Here is a 27065-nt window from a genome sequence, read left to right on the forward strand (position 1 = left end):
TGTGCCTTTGTCAGAAAGATGCAAGGAAGGCATGCTTACGCATGCGTCCCCAGACCGTTAATTTCCTCAGCCTCGATGATTTCCCTCACCCTTTGGTCCCGACTGTGTGCAAGGACCGCAGTGTTTTCAAAGAGGGGCCTACACTCACAATCCCGCACGTGGATGCCGAGGTGCCCCGATACTGTCGTTTGGACGCTGCAGTAGTGCTCACGGAGCCTATCGTTCTAGGCAACATCCCTCTGACGTGTGGTAGAAAGCACGTGGTGTGAGACGGGGACGTTGCTGAACGATAGGCTCCGTGAGCACTACTACAGCGTCCAAACGACAGTATCGGGGCACCTCGGCATCCCGTGCGGGATTGTGAGTGTAGGCCCCTCTTTGAAAACACTGCGGTCCTTGCACGCAGTCGGGACCAAAGGGTGAGGGAAATCATCGAGGCTGAGGAAATTAAACGGTCTGGGGACGCATGCAGTAGCATGCCTTCCTTGCATCTTTCTGACAAGGCACACGTGTGTGACTTATCGGCACTTTTCTTCTTTTCACCTTTCGGTTTTTACTTCCTGTTTTTTCCTTTTTCTTTTATCTTTTCTTGCTTTCTCTGTGTGTATATATACATGCGTTTCCAATCCAATAAACTTTAGTTGGAAGAATGCGCTGTGTCCTTGCCCTCTTACTCGTCTGTTGCCTGTTTTTTGCGCTGAACTACGTTATGACCGCTTTTGCAGGTAAAAAATACAGGCACATTTAGATTTGCCCCAGCGCAACGGAACTATATTCTCATCTTCCTACATTACCATCGTCATTCATCACTTTTTCGTTCCTCCGTCCTCCTCCCAAGCGTAGAGTAGCAGGCCAGAGCAACTATAGCTCAGGTCGACCTCTCTGCCTTTCTGTAATAAATTCTCTCTCTCTCCCTCTCGCAGGCACGTTTTCTTTAATGACGAGCGGTTTACTGAGTTAAATGAACACTCTTGAATCTCGCACAATTACAGCAATACTTGTGAGCGCGTTTCGCGGAACTCTGCCGTTTAGGTACCCGGTGTTTCCTAAATGTTGCCGGAAATCAGAAAGCTCCAAGTAATTCAAGCTACATTGTTGGAGATTGTGCAAGCCATAATTGGATACAAATGTCGAAGTTCTCATAAGGGCACACATAACAGAAGCTGAATTGTTCTAAAGGATTCAGAATGTGGTGAAAAAATGTATTGCAATTAATACTATAATGTTACGTCTACATCGGCGAACGCACTACACTTGCCTCGGAACTGCACAAAAAGTAGCCCTGCTAAGAATAATCTCCCATCTTCCCTACCCCGCCCTGCGTGGATCATGACGAAATTAAATCTACGCTGTTATGTTCATGTCTTGATCAAATTAAGGATTCATTGCCCGTGCAACAAAGACTTTGTGTTATGGTGTTCTTACGTCTTTTCCCGTTTACTATCAAGAGAGCGGTGTAAGATATAAAACAACGCTTTTGTCTTACCTCTATATTCCAACGCAGGTTGTTCCTTTCGAGTCAATTTGACAAAAGTGGCCGAGAGGTATATTGAGAACCAGAATAAGACAGAAGAAGGTAAAATTACCAGCTGGGGCCTCACAAGTGAATATGCCTACTGGAAGCAAAAAGGGAAACAGACTCAGTCAGAGTAAGTTAGTTTATTCTTAGTACTCGCTTGAATGGAGTGCCAAGATGGTTTGTTCACTCTGCAACTTAGACATGCATCTCTGGACTAGGATAGGTACATGAACATGGGGAAATCGTTAGAGTGTCTGCCTCCGATTCCGATGGCCCAGGGTTCGATTCCCAGTGCCGCCAGGCTCCCACCGGTTTTCTAGTGTAAATAGGTTACCTCCACATGGCACTCGGGGTTAGGGGTACTCATGTATCCCAAAGATGACATCTCCGCTAGCTTTACTCGCCATTACTCCAACGATGCTCATTAATGCTTACTAATGGGCTGCTGAAATAAGCAAATTTTCGAACCTCACAACCACTATCCGGATACTTGGGCCGTTCGGTGCAAAAGGAAAAGCCAGCGCTCAAGCAAGAAAAGATGTCTTGCCTCTTTCCTCGCCCCTTGTTTCTGCGCTGGATTTTGATTTCTGTCAACCATGCATCCATATAAAATCGGAGCACCCGCGTCATTGCTTTACGCATTGACTATAGTATAGCCATTCCCGCCCCGTCTTCCAAATCCTCTGCGGAAGGTACAAAGGCTGAAAGAACCGACACAGCTTCTCGCGTGGTATGCGCGGTCAGCACGAGCCTGGTGTTAGGGGACGCATCAAGTTTTCTCCTAGAAGCGAGAGCCAACGCTATGAGCTTGCTCGCTTCTGTTGGACACTGTCCTTCACCCAACTACTGTGACAGCCGGTGTTGGTGGTCATCAAGTGTGGCACGTGCATGTTTTCCTGCGTGATAGCGACGTTATGCCTGTTAATTCATATTATCAACTGATCGCTTTTTTTTCACTGCTGAAGTTCTAGCTTGACTTTGCGCAGTCGTGCGATGCCTTGCTATTGCTATCAATGCTCGCTCCTGGTGAAACTGACTTAATTTCTACTTGAATAAAGTTGGAGGCGATAGCATTGCGGTTAACGCTTTCTCGGGGCAGTATTACACTCTAAGAAAAAAAAAGTCATTTGACTCCTTTTTAGGAGTTCTGGCTTGCCACATGTACGGCTCTCATTAAAGAGACACGTCAACTCTCTTTGAATATTATTATGCTCTCTTCTGAGAGTCGTGTCAGACCCCCCCCCCCCTCCCCCAAGAGAGAGAGAGTTGTCGTATCTCCTGAAAGAGGCATATATGCGGCAATTTAGGACTCATCGAAAAGAGTCACAACTACTCTTTTTTTTTTCTTACAGCGTAGCTAAAAATGTAGCTGCACAGCACAGGCCTTCCCACCTGGCTTCCTGATTGACTACATTTTACCATTTCTAAGCCGAAACGCTGCTGTCGAATCGCAGTAATTCGAAGTCTATATGTAGCGTTCTTTTTTTTTCTGTTATAATTCAGTTGCTGAGAAAAGACTCACGCTAATAGTGCCCCAGTTAATCAATACCACAAGTGTTGGGCGTCAAGGAACGAATACATTATTTAAAACACAATAATACACAAAGAAGAAAAACGTTCAAGTGAGCATATTCTTGATCGACCTCAAGGCACTCCTCAGGTACAGCTCATTTCGCTGTAGCGGAGCTCAGAGTTAAAGCTATACGTCATAGCCTATCAAAAATTTAAGTTTTCGCTACCATGCAACTGTCAGTGAACACGTTTCCGCGGCACTTTATATTGGCTGTAGCCTTGTCTAAAAGCTAATCGGCTTCTGAATACAGAGTGTACAGAACTAGCAATTTTTGCGTCTTTTCTTTCTTACAGACCACCTGTTTCTGCTGTGGTGGATTGGGTCATATACGGTGGTTGTAATAAGGATATATATAGGGGACCAGCAAAGCATAATTGCAGTGGGTTTTTCTCGTGGTCCGCTCATGACCGCATAGTTTGCCCTTTCAGCCTTAAGCACAACACTACCCTTCCCATCAAATACCCATTACCAAACTCGAAGAATATGTCGCTCGATCTAAATCGTCTACCTGAAGGGACTGTGGTTTACTACTTTGGCCAACCAAGAAGTGAGTTAGAAAAAAAAGTTTACTTCCCGGTGAGTGACATTTTTGCACACTTTATTGCTTGGCGTAATGCCGTGGCTGCGATTTTTGTGTCGTTCCGCAGTTCTCTAATGTAATATAAGGGCAGGAAGAGCCTTCTTACGTGTATATTTGATGGGTGTGCGGTTTTGGGTTCGCTATTATTGTCACAATACTGTGAAACCACGTGTGCGCTACTAAACATAAAATAGGGTAATTTTGTGTGCTTTCTTGATTTCATTCCAGAAGTGCAATTTCGTTGCGAAGATAACATTCGAAGGATACTTTGTGTACGAACTCATAAAATCTGGAAACAAACAATGGGTTGCTCTCAATATCACTGCGCTGGAAAATAGGGCCAACGGGCTTGTAGTAGAAAGTGGCAAGTTGAGATACTATGTGTGGGGTGTATATTTCGAGACTATGTGGTGTTATTAATAAGGCAATAAATTTAAATATAGAAAAAGATGTTTACGTTCTTTAGTAACGCTTTTACAAAGATGATAAAGCGCTCATTTAACTAACGTTCCAGATGCCATGCTCTATCAGACGTACGGACGTTCGCGTGAGTGTTTCTGGGTGATGTCTGTAATACATAGAATGAAAACTTTACGAGACGTTTACGGCGCTGTCTTTGTGACTACATTGCCCTATTTGTTGTACATGTAGGGTTAATAATAATAATAATAATAATAATAATAATAATAATAATAATAATAATAATATTAATAATAATAATAATATTAAATGGCTCCATTAACTCCGCGTGCAGCTATGTTAGGCGAAAATGCACGGGTACTTAACCAGAGCCGGCCTGTCAATCCAAGGCCGTGTGCATATAAATTATGTTCAGACAAAGGCGCAATCAGTTGTTTATTTAAAATAGTCACAGGCTTTGTGACGAAATTGAAGAAACGATCTAAAAAAGAAACAATCAATTTTTTTTCATCCTTCCTCGCGCGCTACTTCAAGCGAGGAAGGAGGAATTGAACTCGTTTAAAGAAATAGAATACGAGGAGAATTTTTCTTTGCCTTGGACCGTCCCGCCCTCTGTCGCATTCTGACACGGGTCTTATCCAATAGCCTCAGGCGTGGTCTCATAGGTGGCGGTGTTCGCAGCTTGGTGTAAGCTACTGTCCCGTTATGAAGCAGCCGCTCACAGTATCGATCAATCCGTCCCAGGTGGGTGGTACGCGCAAATCTGAGCTGCACGGAAGGCGGAAATGTATGTGTCCCCGAACGCCTGCTGAACATAATGGAATGAAATTAAGCGACCATAAAATTTCCACACTCACTCAGAAAATGAAATCTGCGCAGACATCTAACACTGTGCTAGCCAGCTGGAGATAAGTGTATTTTTGATGTTTGAATAAAAGGATGTCAGGAGAAGCGGATGGCGAAATGCGGTTGCAATAAATGCATCTTAGGTGTTTAAGTGAAATGGTAAATGAAACTAGGTTAAATATAATAAAGAAAAAAATGTTCATTCAACGTTCTAAATGTTTTACAATGAGCTTTCTAAAATCGCATCTCTGTCCACCCTTTTTCCCGGCGGATCTTCAGTGTGTAGGTACCAGTATTTTTAGCATCAAGATTATGATTCTCATAAAGGTGTACCATCGGAGCCACGGCATTTCTGCTGCATTAGACGTCACATATGTAGTTTCGCACTTAAATACCGAGCATATATGTTAATTTCTGTCATGCAGTGAAACATTATACCACTTTTCCAACAAGTGGTGCTTGAGTGCCGCCAGGTTTCCCTCTGGACTGTCCTAATTATGCTTTATCCCCTAAAGTTGCACTGCCGAGGCATCGACGTGAGCCTTTGTACTACCGTGCAATAGTCCAGAAAGCAGGGGATCCATCTCTCAGTTTCAAAGGTCTATAGAAGCGCTTCAAATCGTTAACCTTAAGCGCACACTCTGAAGCCTACAATTTGTCCAGTATAAAGTTGAAGAAGTAGCAGAGTACTGAAAGCTGTACGTGACATTAAATTTATAAGGGTCGATGCAGTGACAGAGTAACAGTATTGCTGGTGAATCAGGAAATCTGAGGCAAAATAAAAAAAAATATTATATAACACGGAACGCACTCTAATTGTTGTGAACATCTGGCCAATGAAGTATTAGAAGCCCTACTACTGCAGCTTTTCAGACCGAACATTATACCTATGTGTGTTTCTGTAATGTTTACGTGAAATACTGTCATTCTTCAGGTGACGTTCGCTAGAATTGTTACTCGTAAACCGTTGCCTTACACAACAGCAATGTATTTAAAACCAATTTCGAAAGTGCGACGTACATCGCACATTTAAATATGTTTTTCCCACATTTTTCAATGACTTCCATAATGCTGCAAATTACAGTGGACATTATCGAAGGTGTCTACAACATCGGTTAATCTGTGCAAATTAGGCAGAACAATACGAACGACGCCGTCTGTGAAGTTCCGGTGAAATATTCCAAGATGTCGCTAGTGCAGGCATAACTACTGATATCAATCTATGTCTCCTGCAAAACAGGAGAGTAGAGTAGAGTAGATCCTAGAAACTCTGGCACACACCCACGCTGGGGGATTGGCCAAGAACCGGATAGTTTTCAAAATGTGATTCTTAAAGTAAAGCTTAAATTTTGTCTATTTAAGATGAAAGAAGTAAAAATCTCCTGGAGAGTCCTCCAGGAGATGGCATTTCTGTGATGATCTTTCTTACCTGTTGCGGTGATTGGAACTCACCGCTGAAATAACCTTTCTGGCTAAATCTGCAAAACGCCTCCTGTGCAAAAACAAACAAACAAAAAAACAAGGAAACTAAATAAAAAGAGGCTCTAGTCATAATATTAACAGAAGAATAACGCATTTCTTGAGGTAGAGAAGATTGACTAGCAGACGTTTTTTTGGCGGACGGAGCAAGAAACATTACTCTGGTGTCAAGCGTTGCTTTTGTGTTTAGTGTCACCGGCTCGACGGGTTGCCTGTGAAGAAATTCGTTCTTGCGTCTTTCTTTCCTGATTTAGTTTTGGCATGATCGTGGCCGTTTCTCGCGGGAGTGCTTCCACAGAAAGTCGCCTGCTCAGTGCCAAGACGACATGGAAGACGAGAGGCACATTCGCGTATATTGTCGTCTCGGGCGTAGAATCTGCGCATTCTGTCACATATATTCAAATTTTCTTTCCTGTTCGGGCTGTCTTGTCTCTTACGTCGTAAACACCTCTTCGCTGCCTTCAATCAATTGGAGACGTGGCCTGAACATCTTTCGTTGCGGATTTCGCGCGTCAAGTGCTATCACATTGACCAGAAAAGTTTGTTTCTAACGTTTTGCCATAATATTACCGGCGAAAAAAAATCTTACAAGCTTTCGCTCAAGCAGAACTCAGTGCCATCACCGAGTTTTACCGCGATAGAGTTAAAGAGCTCGTTTCGCAAAGAGAGGGAGAAGGATTATAGGAAATGTAGGGAGGTTAACTCGATTATACGTCCAGTTTGCTACCCTACACATGAGGAGGGGAATAAGGGAGTAAAAGGGAGAGATAAAGAGAGACGCATTTCGCAGAAGACACACATAGTGCAGCGTATCACAGATGGTCGCTTAAGTCTGTTGCCTATAAGTACTGTAGGAGGGCTGGTGTGGCTTTCTGGGCTGATGTGCTGTGAGACCAGGCTTCCAAAATCTTTCCTTCAGCAAAAGCCCGATCATCGAGACTCCTCAAGGCACACCGGGGAGTCCGGTGATGTGCAAATTGGGGGCAGTGGCAGAGGAGATTTTGAATAGTCTCTACACAGTTGCAGTTATCTCACATGAATGGATCTGCCGTAACAATGACATAGCTGAATGAGTTGGTGAACGCTACACCGATCTACAGCCGACACAGCATTGTAGCGTCACGTCGAGAAATCTTGAATGGCAGTTGTAGCTGTAGTTCTGAATCAAGGTTCTAGGGGCGACGATTGGAGATTGAATTCCAGCGCGTAAGCATCGCATTATGCACGATGTGACGAAGTTCCCTTGCAACGTCTAATCTTGACAAGGGTATGAACAGTGCGATCGAAAAATAGACGTTGTCTGTGAGAGAACGTTCGAGGTAGTTCCAAATAAGGCAATAATAAAAAAATCTTTTGCTCGAGTGGGAATCGAGCCCAGGCCTCCTGCATGGCAGCAGGTGTTCTACCACGGAACCATGCCAGTGCTTGAAACTGCTCCGTAAAAAAAAAATGCTATAAGAATGTCATGTAGTGGGAGGAGCCTTCTTACCGCATGTAATATTGCGTAGCACAATCCTAGAATTGCACCAGGCGTCAAAACATGTGAACTGCGCAACGAGTAGGTGGTTTAAAGCTGTCTGCCCAATAAAAACTGTCCAGCTGCCCACGTGCGCGTGCCAGGTTACGAACGCGTAGGGGGTACTTCGCCAATTTGCATGCGTAAGAATTAGGGCATAGTGGGCACTTCGCAACTGTACTTGCAGCAGGCATTTTAGGATAGTTTCAAATGATTGTGTTACGTGACAAACGTTCCTTTTCTAGCGGCTGGCTTGAAAGCGATGCGCGCGCTGCCCGATTGCGCTATCGCGTTCTGCTCTCCAAGGCGAAGCTCAGTGTTATGGGGAAGAAACTATATACGAAGAAACTATATACGTTAACAACAAAATCGTACAACGCTGCCGCAGTCCAAGCGCGTTCCGTTCAGCACTTCATCGCCTTCGTTTCCTGCCATGTTCGCCCGCGGTTATATTTACTGAAGGGAACCGTGGCGCTGTGAACTGAACATTGATGGGTAACACATAGATTTGTCTTGTCTTCATGCTTGCGGATTCGAACGCACTTGTGGCTTTGTTTGTTGTTGTGTTTCGGCTTGTGTGGATAAAATACTTGCTTCTTGTGAACCTCGTGAGTTGAATTGAATTGCTCAGCCTAAAAGGGTCACGATCGTGCCGGGGGGTAGCTGAACTTTTGCTGAATTTCGTCTTGCGACAAAGCAGCTGCAGGTCACACGGAACGGAAAGAACAAAGCTTAGGAAAATTCATGTACTAGTCACCATTCCCATGCTAGCTGAAGCGTCATGCGCTGCAGCTCCCATAGACGCTAGTGCTGAATTTCTCTCTAGTGTACTACTATAAAATTCTATGAGTGCATTAGCTAACCTGCCACCACGTTAGCTGTTAAGTGGTTAGCCATTATAGACTGGACATAAGCATGCCAATAAAGAAAAGAAAATTCGAATTGAACGGAATGCAAAATTACGCGCCTCCAATTAAGAGTACTACTCTGAGGAACAAGTAGTGATGACGAAAACTTAACAGCCAAGACCAAAATTTGAAAAGATGGTATGCTTAATGATCATGAGGTCATGAGGTAGCATCAGTTTATTTTGTTAGGACCAAGATGCCCAGAAAAACCACATATTTACTGTCAAGAATTCAGGGTTTCGCTTTGAAACTGTGGCAGTTTCGTCGGCTACTGAATAACTCGGCTTTCTATGGCAACAAAAAAGAAAAGGTCCTCATTTGTAAGCTCGCAAATAAAAAAAATCACAGGGTCCGTTGTGCATTTACGTAAGACGACTCGAAGGCGAACGCCATCTTCTTATCAGTCAACATATTACGGAGCCTGCATGAACGGCCGGTCATGTAGGCTCTCTACATGTATTTATCCTTCCCGCCACTCTCCGAAAGCTTTCTGCACCTAGCGTAGTTTCGCACTGCCCGAGGATCGGAGGCACCTCACCTGCTTTTGCACTGCCTCCGTGATCAGCCCACCCTAACCAAGCTACAATATCATGCGATGACAGTGGAGGCTTATGAGAGAAGGAACGAGACGGCTGAACGAGAATCGACGCCAGCAGGGAACGCGATCCGTGGCTTCACGTGTCGCTATTAAGTGCCATCTTTATTTTCTTCTCTTGAGGTCGTGCGCTCTCCGCCTTTGTTCGTCATCCAAAGGAGGGAGCTACAGCGGCATTATGTGGCGCTACGTCACATGACGTCACACCATAACTGGTGATGTCAGGGTGATGTCACAAATTTTTGCGACCTGTGACGTCATGATGACGTCATATGCTGACGTCTTCACATGATGATTTTTGTACCATTCGTCCCCGACGCCGCAGAACGCGAAACGCCGCCGACGATGCCGGACGCCGACGGTCACATTTCGTGTTTATTGAGGCATATAAGGCTTTCGCCTTCAAGAAACTTTGGATCACTCATACTAAAAATTTATATAGCTCATTCGACCAAACACCTTGCGGTCCTGTGCGTGATATAATAAAGCTTCCATCATGTAATATATGTTACTTAAATTCGCTCTTCATATGCCATCATTACATTGTTGTTGGAACTTTTAATACACACTGCTTAAAAGTTAGTACTCCATTTAGCAGAACTGTAGAAGATATCACGCTTCCTGCCGCTGGTCTGTACTTCTTAATTCTCTATGCTTTATGGCAAGTTTCTGGCTTTTGAATTTGTTTCCCGCTTGAGTTTCCCGAGAGTTCAAAGATTTTTTTGTGAAATATAAAAGGTAGACGAAAAACATACTGGGAGCATGCATGACACTTCGCTATATGTCACTATAAGTGCAGCCAAGTGCTTAAAAATCGACTAATTGATAGGGAGAACAAAAAATCTTAGCCCATCTTATCTGCGCGAACAGGAGCTCCATAGTTACCTTTTTTAACGTCGTCGCATCGCTGCATTGTGCTTTCCAGAACGCGCCATCACAATGCCTCTTTTTTTCTTATTCTTTAACTACTCGCCGCTAGACCGTTCTCAAGAGTCTCAAAGGCAAAACGAATGCGCTGTAATTTACTGCATACGACGCACGCCAAAGAAAAAGAAAAAAAAAATCCAGTTAGAGACGGTTGTGAAGAGACCCCTTTGCTTATCTTTCCAATCTAACGACCACATTTGCCGGACCGCTGGAGCAAGGCAGCCTCGAGGAACAAAAGATGATATGGCGGCGGACACAATGAACTTATCATGAAAGGCGTGAGACGCCATTGTGCATCAGCGATTTATATTTCCTACGCTGCTCTGCTGAGATGCGAAGAAAGGCTTACTGTGCTATAATGTATGATGCTTTGTCGTAAGAGCTTCAATGTCGCTTAGTTCCGTTAAATGAACAACAAAAGAAAACTGGCACGAAAAATACGTGGGCGAACAAGACAACTGAAGCGTAATAATTAGCAATCTATATTCAGAAGCACATTGCGAAAGTGGCCCGACCCACTGTGCTTCGAGGGTCAACAAAAAAGAAAAAAAAGTGTGCAAACGTCATAACAAACAGAAGTGTAGTGCAATAGATTATCGATAATATCAGCCAAGATATTACACGTAAAAAATAGATTGATACCACGCCAGTGTCTCAATTACCAATGACAATATTGCGGAAAGTGTTTAGTGAGTGCTGAGTGGCCTGAAATATGGTAAAGAAGACAATGAAAAGATAAGTGAATTTGATACTCTCATATTTTTTGAAGGAAGGGCGATGGGGCCGCCATCGAAGATTTGAGGTCGGAATCACGACCTTCAATGCTAATTACAGTGTGTTCCAACGGCCGATCAAGCACAGACCACACTTATTGCTGTTCGGTTTTAATTCCTCCGCGGATACTTTCAGATTTTGCGTTGAGTACTAAATAGGAGGACGTATCTCTTGTTAGATTTGTCGTTTATCAAGTTTCTCAACCTAACGTAGCATAAAATCTGGTATATAAGTGCAGCCATGCATGATGAATTCTCAGTCAATATCGGCGTCAATTCGATAATACTGTCACCACACATGTGCCGCTGGCGTCGTCTTAGAAGCTTAATATCACCACTTTGGTCCGGACTAGCTGGCGTCGGTGCGATTGGTGGGAGGTTGAGGATGATAGTGTGAGGAAGGGAATCTAGGGTAAGATCGAAGGACGCAGGCATGGCTTGTAAAGTTGGTGAACATTAGGGAGAATAGAAAGTTGTTTTCGAGTAGAGCGCTGTCAGAAAACGAGAGAGAGAAAAGAGAGAGAGAGATAAATGATATGCGGGAGTTAGGGTTTGCTACCACGCACCACAGTAACAAAGAAAGAAAGGAAGGTTTACGTGTGGCCTAAACAAACACTAATACGGCTCTCTGAGATGCCATTTTGTCTCACAGGAGTGAGTTACTTTTCCGAAGACTTTATCCACTAGCGAGAACAGAGAGCGGTGGCTTCACCTAAGATTGTTTGACATTGCTTTTTATGAACGTTTAAGTGACATTTTTAGATTACTAAAGAGCAGGCAACTTACAACACATTTCTTGTGACTCGATGACTCACTTTCCGACCAATGTTGTCAACTTCAGAGTTGTCATCATCCGTGTTTCAGACATTCTTATTGCGAGAGCAATATTATGGTCAGTCTCGGCGATTTTTTTGCCGTCGCCCTCATGGCCCGTATATATATATATATATATATGTATATATATATATATATATATATATATATATATATATATATATATATATATATATATATCGGGGATACAAAAAAGGTAAAGAGAGAGAAGTAAGAAACCTGACGAAAAAGAGTCGCGAACACACCATGTGCACATACTTCGACTGACATAAGAATAACACGTGTTTCCTGAAAAAAAAAGTCGCCAACACACCACGTGCACATACTTTGACCTACGAAAAACACGTTGTGTTATGGCTTCAGGGCATTGGAGCTCGACTAGTGACTACAGGAATGTACCTCACCTGGACGATCTGTGTATGTCAGCGTAGTTGTTTTTTTTTTGTCTTTTTTTCAGGAAACACGTGTTTGCCTCGTCACGTTTGCCTCGTCGTTGAAACACGTTTCCCTCGTCTCACTGGCGACCCACGCTAGTATTTGTAGGATCTTGGGCCAACACGAGCGCAAGCGCCCGAAAGTAGCTTGGATTCTGCGCATGCACCCTTGTGGTTGGCAAATTTCTTGGGTCCCCTAGATCCTTGGGTCCCCAATTCTAAACTCTCTAGTGTTTCGCCGGAGTTCGGACTTTTACTTTCACATACAGGGCATGGTCGCCCGTGCTCGCGCGCTTATCTCTTGAGGGGGAGGTTTGTACGTCTTGTGGTTTCCCCGCAAAGATTGCGTAGAGGCTACAGGCGACACGAAGGGCACTTCGCTCGCTGCAGCGGCCGCGTTTGCAAAAGGAGTGAGCTGCTGGCTAGAAGAGACAAAGTAGGGGCTTTTTGTAGTAACAAATGTGACAGTTCGCGCTCGTCCTATGCATATCTGTGTGTTCTTTTCATGCGTCGTGTTTTGTGTTTGAGCAGCGCGCTGCAAGTGTCGAACTGTGACAGCTGTTAGTTCCCGCTCGCCCTGTCTGTGTTCTTTTCATGCGTCCTTACGCGACCGAAAGACAATGTGCTTGAGCAGCCTGGAGGAGAAGCTTTTGGGTGCTTGGGAACAAGGCCCAACGAAGTTTCGAGCTGCTTGCCGTTCTTCGTGTGTCCCCGTGCACATTCAATTTTGCCATACCATCGTTGCAATCACACCTCCCTCTTTCTTTTCTTTCCCCTTTCCCCTTACCCGTGAGGAGTAGCATAGAACCCGCTCAGGCCGACCTTCTCCTTCTTCTGCTTCATCTTCTTCTTCTTCTTTGCCTTGTGGTTTCGCAAAGATTGCCGGCGAAACTTCGCTCGCTGCCCCGGCCGCGTTTGCATTTTAGAAGAGACGACGGGATTGTCGTTTCAGCATATTGTGTGTTCGTCTGTTTTGTGTTTGAGCATGTTTCCTGTTAGTTCCGCTCGCCTGTCTGTGTTCTTTTCATCTGCATCAAAATCGTCGGTTTTGTTTTCAAATTTGTTGCGAGCTTCGCCCGCCCGGCGATAATCCCTAGTAGCTACTTGTATCTGAGTGTTGATTTATTTATCGCTTCATTTTCAAGAAAGATTTTATTGTTTTGTTAGGTTATTTTTTGAAGTCTATAATTTATTTCCTTGATAATAGCACTGAATGAAGAGTGCACAAACTCTTCGTGGCCTTTTCTGCAAACACCACTTGTCATTTTCCCGTCTATATAAAACATGCCTGCCTAAAATCTACTTCTCGTATGCATAATCTCCCTTACAGAAAGCGAAGCCTTCAACAGAAGCTTAGCGTTTTCCTCGACTCACCTCGCAATGTCGGCGTGCAATTCACTTTTAAAAAGCATATTTTTTCTCGAGGACAATATTTAATCTTATAGATCGGGGATACAAATTTAAACAACCTACCAACTTGAGCGCTCTCCATTCAGATACATTCCGTAGCTTCCTTCTCTTGCATCATCATTCGCAGCGAGATAAAAACATAAATGCAAACTACAAACGTCACATCAGAAACCCAAGCATTTGAAGGCTCGGTAACAGCAGCTAGAAGCGGCAGCCGCAGAAAACCATTCATCCCAGTCAGTAAGGAGTGCAGCTCACGATCTGACCTCCTCAATCTGCTTTTTTTTCTCTGCGGGAGAAATTGAATTTCGCTTCCACGTACCCCGCGCTCTCTTCCGTCCCCTCACCGGATCTTTTCTTCCTTGGTTCTTCGAGAGCTTTTCCGTCTCGCGGGTGAAAACGACATCGAAACCGGAAGAAATAAGCGGAAGAAAGAACGTTTGGCTGCGGTTTCAGGTCTCCACTGTGAAGCCGTCTGGGTTTCCCTAAGTAATGTAGCGCGGCTGGCGTCGAGAGAGTCCGGCAAGAAACACCACAAAGGGACGCAGCAGCCAACGTCCGTGGGAATAAGAGCGAGTCGCGTGGGAAGGAGGAGAGAGGGTGGCTGTTTTCCCGGCCAGTGAAGGTTCGAACTTGTTTTGCCGACTCCTGGGCAAGATCAATCTGAATTTTCCATATAATATTGTCTATCCAAACCTTTATTCTGCTTTTGTGCGAGAGCTGAAATATTCAGAGATAACTGGACTTTTACGGTGGCAGTTTACTGTGCGCCCTTGCTAGATACAGAAGTTAAAACACTTTTATATTATCGAAACAAAACACATTTTATTTCGGTTGACGTAGCGTAGTAACCCGCTTGTCTAGAGTAGCATATAAGTTAGCCTGCATGCCAAGCTGATGGGCAATGTGCTTGGAGTGCTTTTGTTGAGCTCTTTCACTTAGGTTCAGGTAAAAAGAATAAAATGCGAAACGCGTAGGCAGTAGCGTAGCTAATACAGCACATAAGGTGCGAATGCCTCGTCCACTCTGAAAAAATGCAACAAGGATTAAATAAGGGCCGTTATAGAAATTTTCATGAAGAGCGAGGCTTCTCAAATGCACTGAATATAGTATGTGTAACAAATGCCTTATTTCAAAGATGAAGTAAGCTTTATGCTCAAATCATCTCGTTATTGAACCTTATAGATTCCCATATTACAAACTTTTATTCCAATAATTCTAATGAGAAGGCCTCACTACATATTTATGGCCGTTTTCGTACACTTTTCATTGCCTTCCATTGTATATGTTATGAAAGAAATGAGTGTTAGGGCCGGCTTGGAACAGTAGAGTTCAAACAATTTTGTGCTAGGTGTATGGAAAACATTCGCTATCAGCTACGTGAGGCTCAACCACTGCGGCAAAGGCCTGCCTAAAATGTTACAGTTTCTAACTGCCTAGTGAAAGAAAACTTCTCTTACACTATCCGATTTCATTTTAGGGACCTAATATTTCTAATTTTATGCTTGAAACAATCAAATTGGCCAAAAAAGCAGTGTTACAGGGTTTTGTTACTTTACATTAAAAGCTTGAAGGGTGGTGCAAACACAACACAAAATGATACGTTATATACGCCAGAATTCAGAGTGCGACTGTTTAAAACGAAAATCTCACGACCATTTCACGGTTACAGCTTCTGTCCTTTCATTCGCAGCATCCATGCTTTAAAGGATAGAACTCGGTTTAAATTTTAACGTCATGTTGCATATTCAACTGAGAATTCATTGCAGTTTAATTCATTGCGCATCAACTGTAAAGTACATTGCCGCTAAAAGTTAATCACCGCATATTTCGACTGCTGTTGTATCAAGGCACCCTTTTTCCTCACCTCCCCGTTCATCTGCCTGTCCGCAACAAAATAAACATGATTAGGTAACTCTTGTGCTGACGTCTGATGAAACCAGCCATTTCTTTCTTATGCCTTTTTCGAAGTAATACTCATAGGTAATTATTTTCTGATCTCATTCGCCGTCTGAATGCAATAGCGAATAAGACGGTCACTTACAGCATTCGCTGACACAAGCGCACATACTTTGCGCTGACAGAAAAAAACTCACACTCGAAAAGTTCCCCCCTTCGCTTACCTCTTTGTCCCCTGAGAGCTCGCATGTGTTCATTTTTTAATTAATATCGAAAGGTCCCCCGCTCCCTTCAGTGACTTTTCAATTGCCTGCGACGAAAGGTGCCCCAGGGAGCGAAGAAGTGTTCGTCCTCGGCCAGCGAAGTGTTTACATAAGCGTATTGTGCGACGAAGCAGAAGCTCAAATAAAAGCAATTCTACAGGAGCAATCAGGAGAGGCCCTAAGGCACTCGGAACAGTTTATTGAGGCCGCATAATTAAGTGCGTGGTTGCCCTCGAACGAACCTTCGTTATTTGCTTTCTGTATCGGCGAAGCTCAATATTTTGTCGCGGAGTGAATGTCTCTCTTGGCGTTTTTTTTTAATGAGACTTTGAGAACATTCTATGGTTATACGGTACCTGGTTTTCTCAAGGCAATAAGTAACGAATACAAAATTTGTTCATTGACTGCGAAATTTAGCTTCTTTTCAAGGCGTCACCACATTTTAAGAAGCAACAGCTGTTCGCTAAAAATGCTGTTGCTGCTTTGGTCCAGCGCTTTGTCGAGTATCTCAAGCATGCAAATGTTTGAGTTGCGTGAAAATGACTATGAAGAACACATACTTGCATAATGCGTTTTCACGTTTGTTGCCGAAGACCGATTTTTATCGTACCAAACATGGAAACGTGAAATAAGTGAGCCGCACCTCGGCAGAAGTTATTTGGAATATTCTCGCGTAGTCTCGGAAAATAATTTTCAAGACATGCATATTTCCACGACTGCGTTTCAGCGTAATACTTCGTTGCTAGGTTAACCCATCGACTACGCCTTTTTGCATATCTGTTTCGCGAACGTACTGCTTTACATCACCTGAAGCATGAGGCTAACTGCTTCTCCACCTTATAGCACGTGATTCGGTCATATAACTAACCACCACCATCATCATCAACACCATCATCATCATCATCATCATCATCAGCCTGTCTACGCCCACTGCAGGACAACGGCCTCTCCCATGTTCCGCCAATCAACCCGGTCCTTGGCTTTCTGCTGCCACGTTATACCTACAAACATCTTAATTAATCTCATCTACCCACATAATTTTCTGTCTCCCCCTCACGCGTTTGCCATCTCTTGGAATCCAGTCAGTTACCCTTAATGACCACCGGTTATCCTGCCGACGCGCTACGTGCCCGGCCCATATCCATTTCTTCTTCTTGATTTCATCTATGACATCTTTAACCCCCGTTTTTTTCCTGACCCACTCTGCTCTCTTCCTGTCTCTTAAGGTTACACCTATCATTTTCCTTTCCATCGCTCGCTGCGTCTTCCTCAATTTAGGTTGAACCCTCTCTGTAAGTCTCCAGGTTTCACATCACATCACCACATCACTTTATTTCCTTAAAGACCCCTCAAGGGGGTATTACATAAGGGGTGGGTTTACAGTACAGTCAGGTGAAATTCATTCGGAAAGAAAATTGGTTACATTGTCCAAGAAGGTTGATGAAATAGTAATGGCTGCAATGTTGTGGGAAAGGCCATTCCAATCTGATGCTGCTCGTGGGAAAAATGAAGAGGAAAACGTGACGGTGCGAGCACGTGGGCGTGACACTTGCAGTTCGTGTCCGCCACGATAAGGTATGCGGGTAAGGTGAACGATGTAAGGTGGATGGCCAAGATCACTGTAAAAGAACTTGTGGAATAAAGACAGAGTGGCAATGCGACGGCGAAGACAGAGATTAGTTAAGCCGGATTCTGCTTTCAATGATGATACGCTAGCTCGGTAATGATAGGTGGAATGGATGAATCTAGCAGCACGGTTTTGGACGGCTTCTAAGGCAGAGGCGAGGTAGGACTGGTGAGGGCTCCAGATAGCGGATGCGTACTCTAGTTTTGGTCTGATGAGCGATTTATAGGCTATTAGTTTTACGTGCATGGGTGCATGATGAAGGTTTCTGCTCCGTAGGTAAGTACCGGTAAGATGCGGCTGTTATATACCTTCCTCTTGAGGGATAGTGGTAGACTGCCATTCATGATTTGATAATGCTTGCCGAATGAGCCCCATACCATCCTTATTCTTCTAGTTATTTCACTCTCGTGGTTCGGCTATGCGGTTACTACCTCTCCTAAGTAGACGTACTCCTTTACAACTTCCAGTGCCTTGCCACCTATCGCAAAGCGCTGTTCTCTGCCAAGATTATTCCACATTGCTTTAGTTCTACGCATATTAATTTTCAGACCTAATCTTCTACTTTACGTATCTAGTTCAGTAATCATGAGCTGTAATTCGTCTCCCGCGTTACTATTCAATGCAATGTCATCAGCGAATCGTAGGTTACTGAGATACTCTCCATTAACTCTTATTCCTAATTCTCCCTATCCCTAATCTTATCCTTAATATAACTAAGCACTTTTGTTTAAAAAATTGACGAAGCTTGCACGAGAGGTGCAAGGCTGGAACCAACAGCAGAGCTAGCGTTCGGGCTCACGAGGAAAAAGCAACCCTTCCAAGCACGTGTACTTGCCACGCTTAAATGACATGGGTTTGGCGGGGATATGTCACGAGACAAATGTTAAGTGATGTTTTATTGCGCGAACATGTCACGTGACTAGTGTTACGAGATTTCTGCGGAAGCATGTCACATGACTAGTTACATGGCACGTGTCTAGTGTCACGTAACAAGTGTTACGTGATGTTACGTCATGTGATAAGTGTTACTTCATTTCTGGCGGAAACATGCCACGTGACTAGTGTTACGTGATTCGGCCGGTAACATGTCACGTGAATAGTGCTACGGGATTTTGGGAGGAACGTGAGACGTGACTAGCCTTACGGGATTTTACGTCACGTTCGCCTCCTCGTCCTTTTTTCTTCTTTCTCTCTCTCTCTATGTCTAGCTTCCTCTTTCTATGTCTTTCTATTTTTCTTTCGCTTTCTTTCTCGCCATGTCGCTCTATTTTTTTCTCTTTCTTTCTGTCTCTCTTTCTCAGTCTTTCTTTAGTCACGTCAACTGTCAGTTATTGCGTCCCACGCCGGACATGTGGACGCAGCGGGACGGCGCGCGCCGGGCGTAAGTGTCCGAGGAGCGAAGGCGAAAATGAAAAGAGGACGAAGAAAGCGCGCGCCAAGATGATGAAGATAGCTTCTGGCGAACGCTATTCGTGGGTGAGCCGAGCATAAATACCTCCGCTGTTAAACGTAAATGTAAGATTGTTCAGTTTTTGCATACTACTTAAACTGCACTATTGCACTGTAAGGCATCACGATGGCTCACTTTGTGCACCGTGATCCCCTTAAAGGGCCCTCGAAGGGCGTCTGAAAATACAAAGAATGGGCACGTGGTTCTCTCCTGGCGTGAGCGCAGTAGTGATGCAGAACTATCGATGGTACTATCGATACTATCGATAGCTGAGTCACTATCGAACTATCGATGGTGAAAAATACTATCGATAGCGCTATCGATAGTAAAAAGTTTGATGGTACTATCGATAGTATAAAATCAACAGCGCGGACTCACTGCAGAATAAACTTGGTTTTCCGCGCGCGTGGTACATAGTGGAGCCGGAGGAGCAGGCCGAAGGGCAAGAAAGTTGACATCATTGCGTTCTTCACCAGAGTGCTTTGCTGACACATGATCATAAAGTAAAACTGTTCAGCTGTAGCGGAAAGGAAGCCTTTGCATGTGGTAGGACTGCGCGGCTTCAAATTGATATTGCATTTTATGATTTCAAAATAAAAAAATACCAAGAAGTTATTTGTAAGGTGTAACTGGTTGCTTCTGGATACGAATTTATTGATCGACATATTCCGCCATTTTGACTACGGAAATAATTAATTTCTCTGCGAAAAATTGCTCATAAGTTAAGCGAAGCTGGTAGTAGGCTATCGCTAATATTTTGGCAATATGGACGGCCAGTAACCGCATCATTAGTCAGACCACTATCGATAGTATTGTCACGTGGTTGTGACGGTGCAGAATGCTGCAGCAAGACTGGGAAATACGGAGTTCTTTGTTTGGGCGAACTTGTGTCCAGAAAATCAAAACTCAAAATACAAGCGATACATGCCGTGCACTGATATCGGCGGGAGCAGTCGTCAGCCGTTGAGTAATCTGATCATCGGTGAAACACGTCGTCCTTTATACATCAGTCATCAAACCTTCCAGCGTTATCGCTGGTGCTCGCGTACGCTCTCGAATAAACTTGACCATTCGCGTCCGGCGCGTGATCTTAACAGAATGATCTCAAACAATGGTGAAGCTTCTCACACATTACGGCGCGGTCTGTGTCAAGCGTTGCTAACAGTCCTTGTGGGTGAAACCCTAATACGTCAAAACAAAGAAATAAACACGCGTGGCAGTAATATAGTAATATCGCTATAGTAATATTAACGATGGTACTACCGATTGCACTATCGATAGTTTGTCGATAGAGGCACTATCGATAGTTTGTTTACACTATCGATAGTTTCAAAAAAACTATCGATACTATCGATAGTCAATTTACCGATAGTTCTGCATCACTAGAGCGCAGACAACTCCGTGAGCGTAGATAACAGCGTGTAGCTGCAAATCGCGAAATTCTGATAGGCTTAATGCTAAGTGCCGACATTGCCCACGTGTTTTACGAAGAAATAAGTGGTGAGGAGGAGATGGCGCCTGTAGGAAGGGTAGTGAAGACGAGGAAGAAACGTCTTTGGACTCGGAGTGGTTCAGAGGCCATTCAAATGGAAGCATTTTCAAAATACGCGTACAACACATGATTTTAGATTTCTTAGTTGCCCGTGTTTTCAGAATTGCTGTGACCGTGATGGAAGCTCAAAGCAGAATGGAATAAAATAGAAAGAGGGAAACGATACGCCCGGTGAGACGCCCATCATAAATCATATACGGTTTGTTCTGGTATAACAAGCCACACAACGGCCATTTCGCGCCACAAAATTCAGCAACGGATCCCAATATGTTGCGGGTTTTCCGCGGGCTACATGAAAGCAGTGGGTTATGTGTATTTCATTTTATCGTTTGAGGACAGAACGCCAGGTGCTTCGAATGGGCAGCTTTCGTACAGATGTTGTAATGGCTGGTATAACTGCTCGCAGTCTGATACTTTGAGTTAGAAATGACGTATTTCCCTACTCGCATTTATTGAACATATGGGAGCATTTTCAAAAATAGCCCAGATACTGCGTAGGAATGGGATCTAGCTTGTAGTAAGTACCGTCTACAGAGCTACAATGCCATAAACCGTAGTCATTTTGTTTTTGTTTGTTTGTTTGTTTGTTTGTTTGTTTGTTTGTTTGTTTGTTTGTTTGTTTGTTTGTTTGTTTGTTTAATAACTGCTGTCGTAATGTGACGGCTTTATGGCTCAGAAACGACCACGAAGCGGACCAATCGTTTTCAATTCATGGGCATACTAAAGTTTCTTTTCGCAAGCGCTCACTGCTTCGATCACAGTGGCACAGTTCAAAATTTTTTTAAGTGCTTTTATGTGCTCGTTTTGCGTATTCACATAGGCCGGCTGTGCATGCCAACGGCAATAGAGATATCAGAACGACACACGCTTCATTTGTTCCCTGTAGGTATTTATTTATTTGTAAGGTATTGATGTTTTATGGTAAAACGACTGTAGTAAAGACGTGGCAAGATTACAGCAACTTACACTATACAATTATCGAGGGAGCTGTGGTACCTAGAACGCTTTGCTCACAATGCATAATAATAATTGTTGGCCTCTAGCGTCCCAAAACCAAGGTATGACAATGAGGGACGCTGTAGTGGAGGGCTCCGAAAATTTCGATCTCCAGGTGTTCAATAACGTGCACATAAATTAAAGTACGCGGACCTCAAGCACTTTCGCCTCCAATGAAAATGCGGCCGCTGCGGCCTGGATTCGATCCCACAACCTCCGGATTAGCAGTGGAGCACCCTAACCGTTGCGTGTTGACTCACAAATACAAAAGAAACGAGTTCAAACCTAACCATGGTGCATTTGTTTTCTCTCGATTGGCGTTTTTTGATGAGAAACTGACAGACACAATTCAAGCGCATTGGGCATTCAAGACTCGCACTTGATCCATACCAGTTCTATAGTCGATGAAATCGATGCCGTGTTCGAAGCAACGAAACAACATGAACATGGAGGCATTCAAAGACAGGTGCCTTCAAGTTATGCGTCCATATATCTTACGTCTATCAACACTGGCGGAAACAACGAAACGCCTTCACTCGAGCACAGTTGGCGACGAGAAATACCAGCGTCGAAGTGCCAGCCACTGGAACGACGTCACTCACACGCGCGTAACAGTGCTTGTGGTAATTTCCATGAAATAAAGACAAAATGTTACTTTTGCCGGTAATAAATTTAACGAATAGGAATAGCACCATATTCAGCTGACAAAAGCAGAATATAAAAAATTCACATGAAAAATATGGAATGAAAGGTTTTTCTAGAACAAGCGGGATATGATAGTACAGAGCTGGCAGAAAATTATCCGGCTTGAGTCGTACCGGCATACATACTATGTTTTTTGCATTTCTGCAGGTTTTTGAACTTCCAGGTCATTCTGATATCTGCAATTGAAATGGTTTGGTTGAGAGGATGCAAAGAATTTTCCTTACAAAGAAAGAACCGTTTCGTTCCACAGAAAGTGGTTATCATATGCGTTCAGCCAAATTATGTCGGGTAGACGGGCACGCTTATATGTAAAAGCAGAATGTACGCAGTGCAATGAGCACAGCAGTCACTTCGAGCAAGGCTATTCCAGGAGATTAGAGTTGTAATGTAAGCAAATGGATGTCTGCGTCAGACTAAAGCACGAAAATGCATCTTTAGATAAGTAGGCCCTCCTTATGGCTGTCCATAAAAAAAAGATATTTACTCTCAAATGAAATTGCATTTTGCATTCCGAAACTGAAGTTCTTACAGTATCAGTTCTTACTAAATGACGATTATGCTTCGCGGAATATGTGTATCTGTGATTTCAGAAACGATATTTCATGGTATTTTTGTTTTCCAAAGGCATTCGAAAATTGTTGTTATTCGGGAAATAAATCGGTTGGGCTGACTTGATTTCTGCACTCAAGAACTGCTTATAAAGCAAGACCACTTTAAACACGCAGCTGGGATATTCTAACCTGCCTGAAGAAAAATGAACCCCTGAGAGCTGCTAACACGCGGAACACGCAATAATTTTGTGCCAGGAGTAATCACCTTTCGTATCAATATTGCTTCGATGTCAACTTAGGCGCTGCCGTAAAAGGAGAAATTCGATGCTTTCATGGTAAATGTAGAAAGCAGGGGCCCCACCCCCCCTCTTCCTGAAGCTCTCTAAGGTCGTTTAATATTGAGGCCATGAGATAAATAGGCGTCGAGTAGACCAATAACCCGCGGCACAGGTGAGAGCCTAAATAGACTTTTTTTCCTTCTGTCTGCAGGGAAAGGCAACTCTTTCCCCTGGTAATCATGCAAGGCACCACACAATTCAGTCACGAATTACGCCAGGGGGCCCCCCAAAAAAAACTGTAGAGTAGAGGCAATACGGGGCCCATATATTTAACCCTATAAGGTAAATGGGAACGCTCGCGTAATTAGATTCTTGCGGGCAGCTGCTACTCGTGGCGATTCAGTCGAAAAGCCTCCGCCTATGCCGCCGTTTGCTTGACCCTCGAAAGTTTACGAACACGGCGGTTTGGAGATTTAGGCAAAACATTCCGAAAACTCGGTTCATTTATGTCTCCAGAGCCCTGATCGAAACTTACCTCGTAGGACTTTATTTTGAACGACGCTAATAACTCAATAACGGCGCACGCACAACACGAGACGGTATAGGTAAAAAATCTGGGAGCCCTTTTTCTACCGGGAAAATGGAGTCAAGCGAAGCTTTGCGTGTGCGTGGCTGATATAGTATTTCTTTCTTTCTTTCTTTCTTTCTTTCTTTCTTTCTTTCTTTCTTTCTTTCTTTCTTTCTTTCTTTCTTTCTTTCTTTCTTTCTTTCTTTCTTTCTTTCTTTCTTTCTTTCTTTCTTTCTTTCCACTGCATTGGACAATACTCCATTTTAGCTGTTTGCCTCCTCCTTGCCGGAATTGGGCCTTCATAAACCTGCTTAGCGGCGCAACACATCAGCTGCTATAGGCAACGACAGTCATATTGGTTCGTTTTCATGCAACAGTCATATGTGGCAATGTGAAATGACAAGTCATGCGGATAACAGATCAAAGTACCATATCAGAAACGTCTCATCGTATAGGAAAATCGTATAGCATCAATTATAGGAAAATGATGAGTACCAAATATACGAGGGCCGCATTTCTGTTCGCTCGCCGGTGCCGAGTTTGTTCGCGTACTACGCCACCACCGCAACTTGTGTTCTGTATAGGCTTCTCTAAAAACAAAGACTCTGGAATTCACGTACTGCGTATACAATAAAAACAAGGCAGCAGTTAAGGGGAGGATGGAGGCTTTGCGAAAAGTAGTTGCGACAAGAAGACCATCTTCGTTAGTTCTGTCCTGACGAAGGCAACTACTCTTGCCGTAATATTGGTTCGAGTGGCATTCTCTGTTCAATGGTTCCTTAAATCGTCAAGCCTTCGCCTATTCCTGAACTCTACTTGCACTGCTGATCCAGTACGAAAGGTAGGTCACACACGGCTCATATATCTCATATATGACTGTTCCTGCTATTGCGCATCGTGCAAGTACAATAAGCTCGAGTGCCTTGGCCGCAAGTGCTCATGGCGCACATTTTTGTTTCGCTCTAACAGTGGAAATGTGAAATTTGCACGCCTTCTGGTAATCAATAACACATTGTGACAATATTCTTTAATTTATGGCATTAGTTCTTTCGCCACTGCCAAGAGGACACCAGGAGCTTTTCTCACTTTCAATGCTCCAAATAGATTCTTTTAATACGGCATTTATTACCTGCGGATCGGTTTATTTAATCTGCAAAATGGTAGCGCATAGAAATTGGCGACACAAAATTCTATATCATGGGGCTGCGAATGTATGCTTGCCCCTAAAACGCTTCTTTCAGTTCTCTCACGGTCAGCGTGGGAGGTGCTCATTAAAACTGCCATAAAGGAGAAACAGTTAGCTATAGCTCCTGGGTGGAAATTGTCGCTACCCACGTGGCGCCACCCTAAGGACTGCGCCATCAGAAACTCTCAATAAATAAAGTCGATTCCGCTCTCCTACGCACGCGAAAGCTGCAAATACGAAGTGGACGCGGAGCTCGCGCACTCATGTGCTTGTTCTGTCATGGTGAAAACCTTAGATGCCTCATCAAACGCGAAAATCAACACAGTGGACTGAGAAGAAAAAGATTACTTTCGTCTTCAAGTCGTCTAGGTGAATACACAAGGGACCAAGTGACTTTTTATTGCGATGACACTCTCGTCGGGTTTTTCCTGTCGCCGTCGCCGTCATGCTCCGTAAAAGTCCAAATTGATAAGATCGCCTCGCGCATCGTATGTTCTAACAGGCGTTCGTTCGCAGCACGGAAGCAGTCGGGATGAACGCGGCTGAAGCAGAAATGAGACGAGCCGCACGAACTCCGTCGCACGTCGCACGAAGGATGCATGCGATAACATCGCCCCGCGCGCGAAGCCTACAGTTCATGGCTCCTCAAGCAGAGAGCGAATGCCCCGGCCATCTTTCACCAGGCGAATTAGTGTCGGAGAAGTGGAGCGGAGAGGCTGCGTTACTCGAGCAGCAACTGTAAACTTTGCTCAGCAGAGCACGGTCGCTAGCGGTGGCGCGCGCGCTTTCGCGGCACACATCAGAAGACGGCTCGTAAGCTTGCGGTGCTTCGCGCTTCGAGGACTGACAGCACGAAAACCGCTTTGGTCCTCGGGGCGGCCGTATTCCCTTAAATATAGGCGCGCGCAGGGTTCCACACCAAGGGGCGCGAAGTTTCATCTCAAGCCCTCCCCCCTTCTGTTGGTCGAGTCCAAAAAGCAATATGCCTAACAATAGACGAAACATGATAATTAAGCGATTAAATGCTTCTCACAATTGCCTACCTCTGGTTCTTGGCTTTCTGGGAGTAAATATGGGAAGACTGCGCTTGCTCTTTGAGAATGGCGGTACAAGTCCGAGTAAGTAAAGGTATGAGGCAGACTTCGCAACCCCAACTCCCCCAAGGTGATTCGGGAAATTGAGGTGGTCGCCCCCCACCTCCCCCGCTGCCCCCCTCGTGCGCATGCCTATGCCTTTAAAGCAGTGTGTTGCTGGGTTACGCGAGATCGTATCCAGAAGAGTTATCTGCTAGCCTTACTTCGTTTAACATTCCAATTTGTTGCTTTCACATTCATCTCTTCACGCTTACGGCAAAACTGCGATGTTTTTTTTTTACTCATGCGAAAGCCGCGAAGACGTAATGGACTCGCACGCCACGTTCTCACCCTAGGACGCGCAACGAGTTCCTTGGAGCCTCGGACAGACGCCGTGATATCAACCAGGTGTGTCAGTTATGTGTGTTGTAAAATGCTTGGTGATTCAGAGAATCATGAGGGACAGCTGTAAACCTTCGCTAAATCTAGCAAAATAGCACAGACGACAACCAGTTGGTTCACGTTCATCTATTGGAGCCGGAGCAGACAAGCTCTAGCTGACTAGTGAACTAAACGAGCACTCCCATATATTCAAACCACAAGCAACGTTTTTTTGTGTTCTTCTTATTTCGAGACGCGGTAATTCATGACCAAATAAAAGCCAGCGTAAATCGCATTGTTAATAGCGCATGCGTTTTATATTAGCGCCATGTAATAACGAGAGGAGCGACTAATAACCTAAATTAGTTAGCTTTCACCATCTTGCTGCCTTCACAACTGCAGGGATACGTGTCAAAGCTGATTTTGCAACCCACCAACACGTCTTTTCACGGCAATTGCAGCGCTTCTTTCACAACGAAACTGTGTAGCACTTGCATCAAGGAAAACTCAAGCAGGCAATATTTAGGGTGGTAGCAACACCGACTGATCCGCGATTTTGCCTCGGAACTCTCAGACACGCCCTGTGGCAGACACCTTGAATGTCTGAGTTCGCTTTATCTCTGCAGTTTCACACGCGTGCCTATAATCATCCTTGCACGTGACCTTAGAAGAGGCGGCGTCCGCGTCAACGACTTCGGCCCTGGACAAAGCGTGTCACCTCC

At 44.3% G+C, this 27065-nt stretch overlaps 1 long non-coding RNA gene across 1 annotated transcript; it reads left to right on the forward strand.

Annotated features, from left to right (window-relative positions):
- The first annotated feature begins 1509 nt into the window (after window positions 1-1509).
- On the forward strand, window positions 1510-4142 carry LOC119372616 (uncharacterized). Its single transcript, XR_007417773.1, has 3 exons — window positions 1510-1649; window positions 3386-3668; window positions 3901-4142. It is a non-coding gene; the product is annotated as an uncharacterized LOC119372616 (long non-coding RNA).
- Window positions 4143-27065: the final 22923 nt, after the last annotated feature.

Source organism: Rhipicephalus sanguineus, chromosome 10 (assembly GCF_013339695.2).
Source record: "Rhipicephalus sanguineus isolate Rsan-2018 chromosome 10, BIME_Rsan_1.4, whole genome shotgun sequence".
Taxonomy (NCBI): Eukaryota; Metazoa; Arthropoda; class Arachnida; order Ixodida; family Ixodidae; genus Rhipicephalus; species Rhipicephalus sanguineus.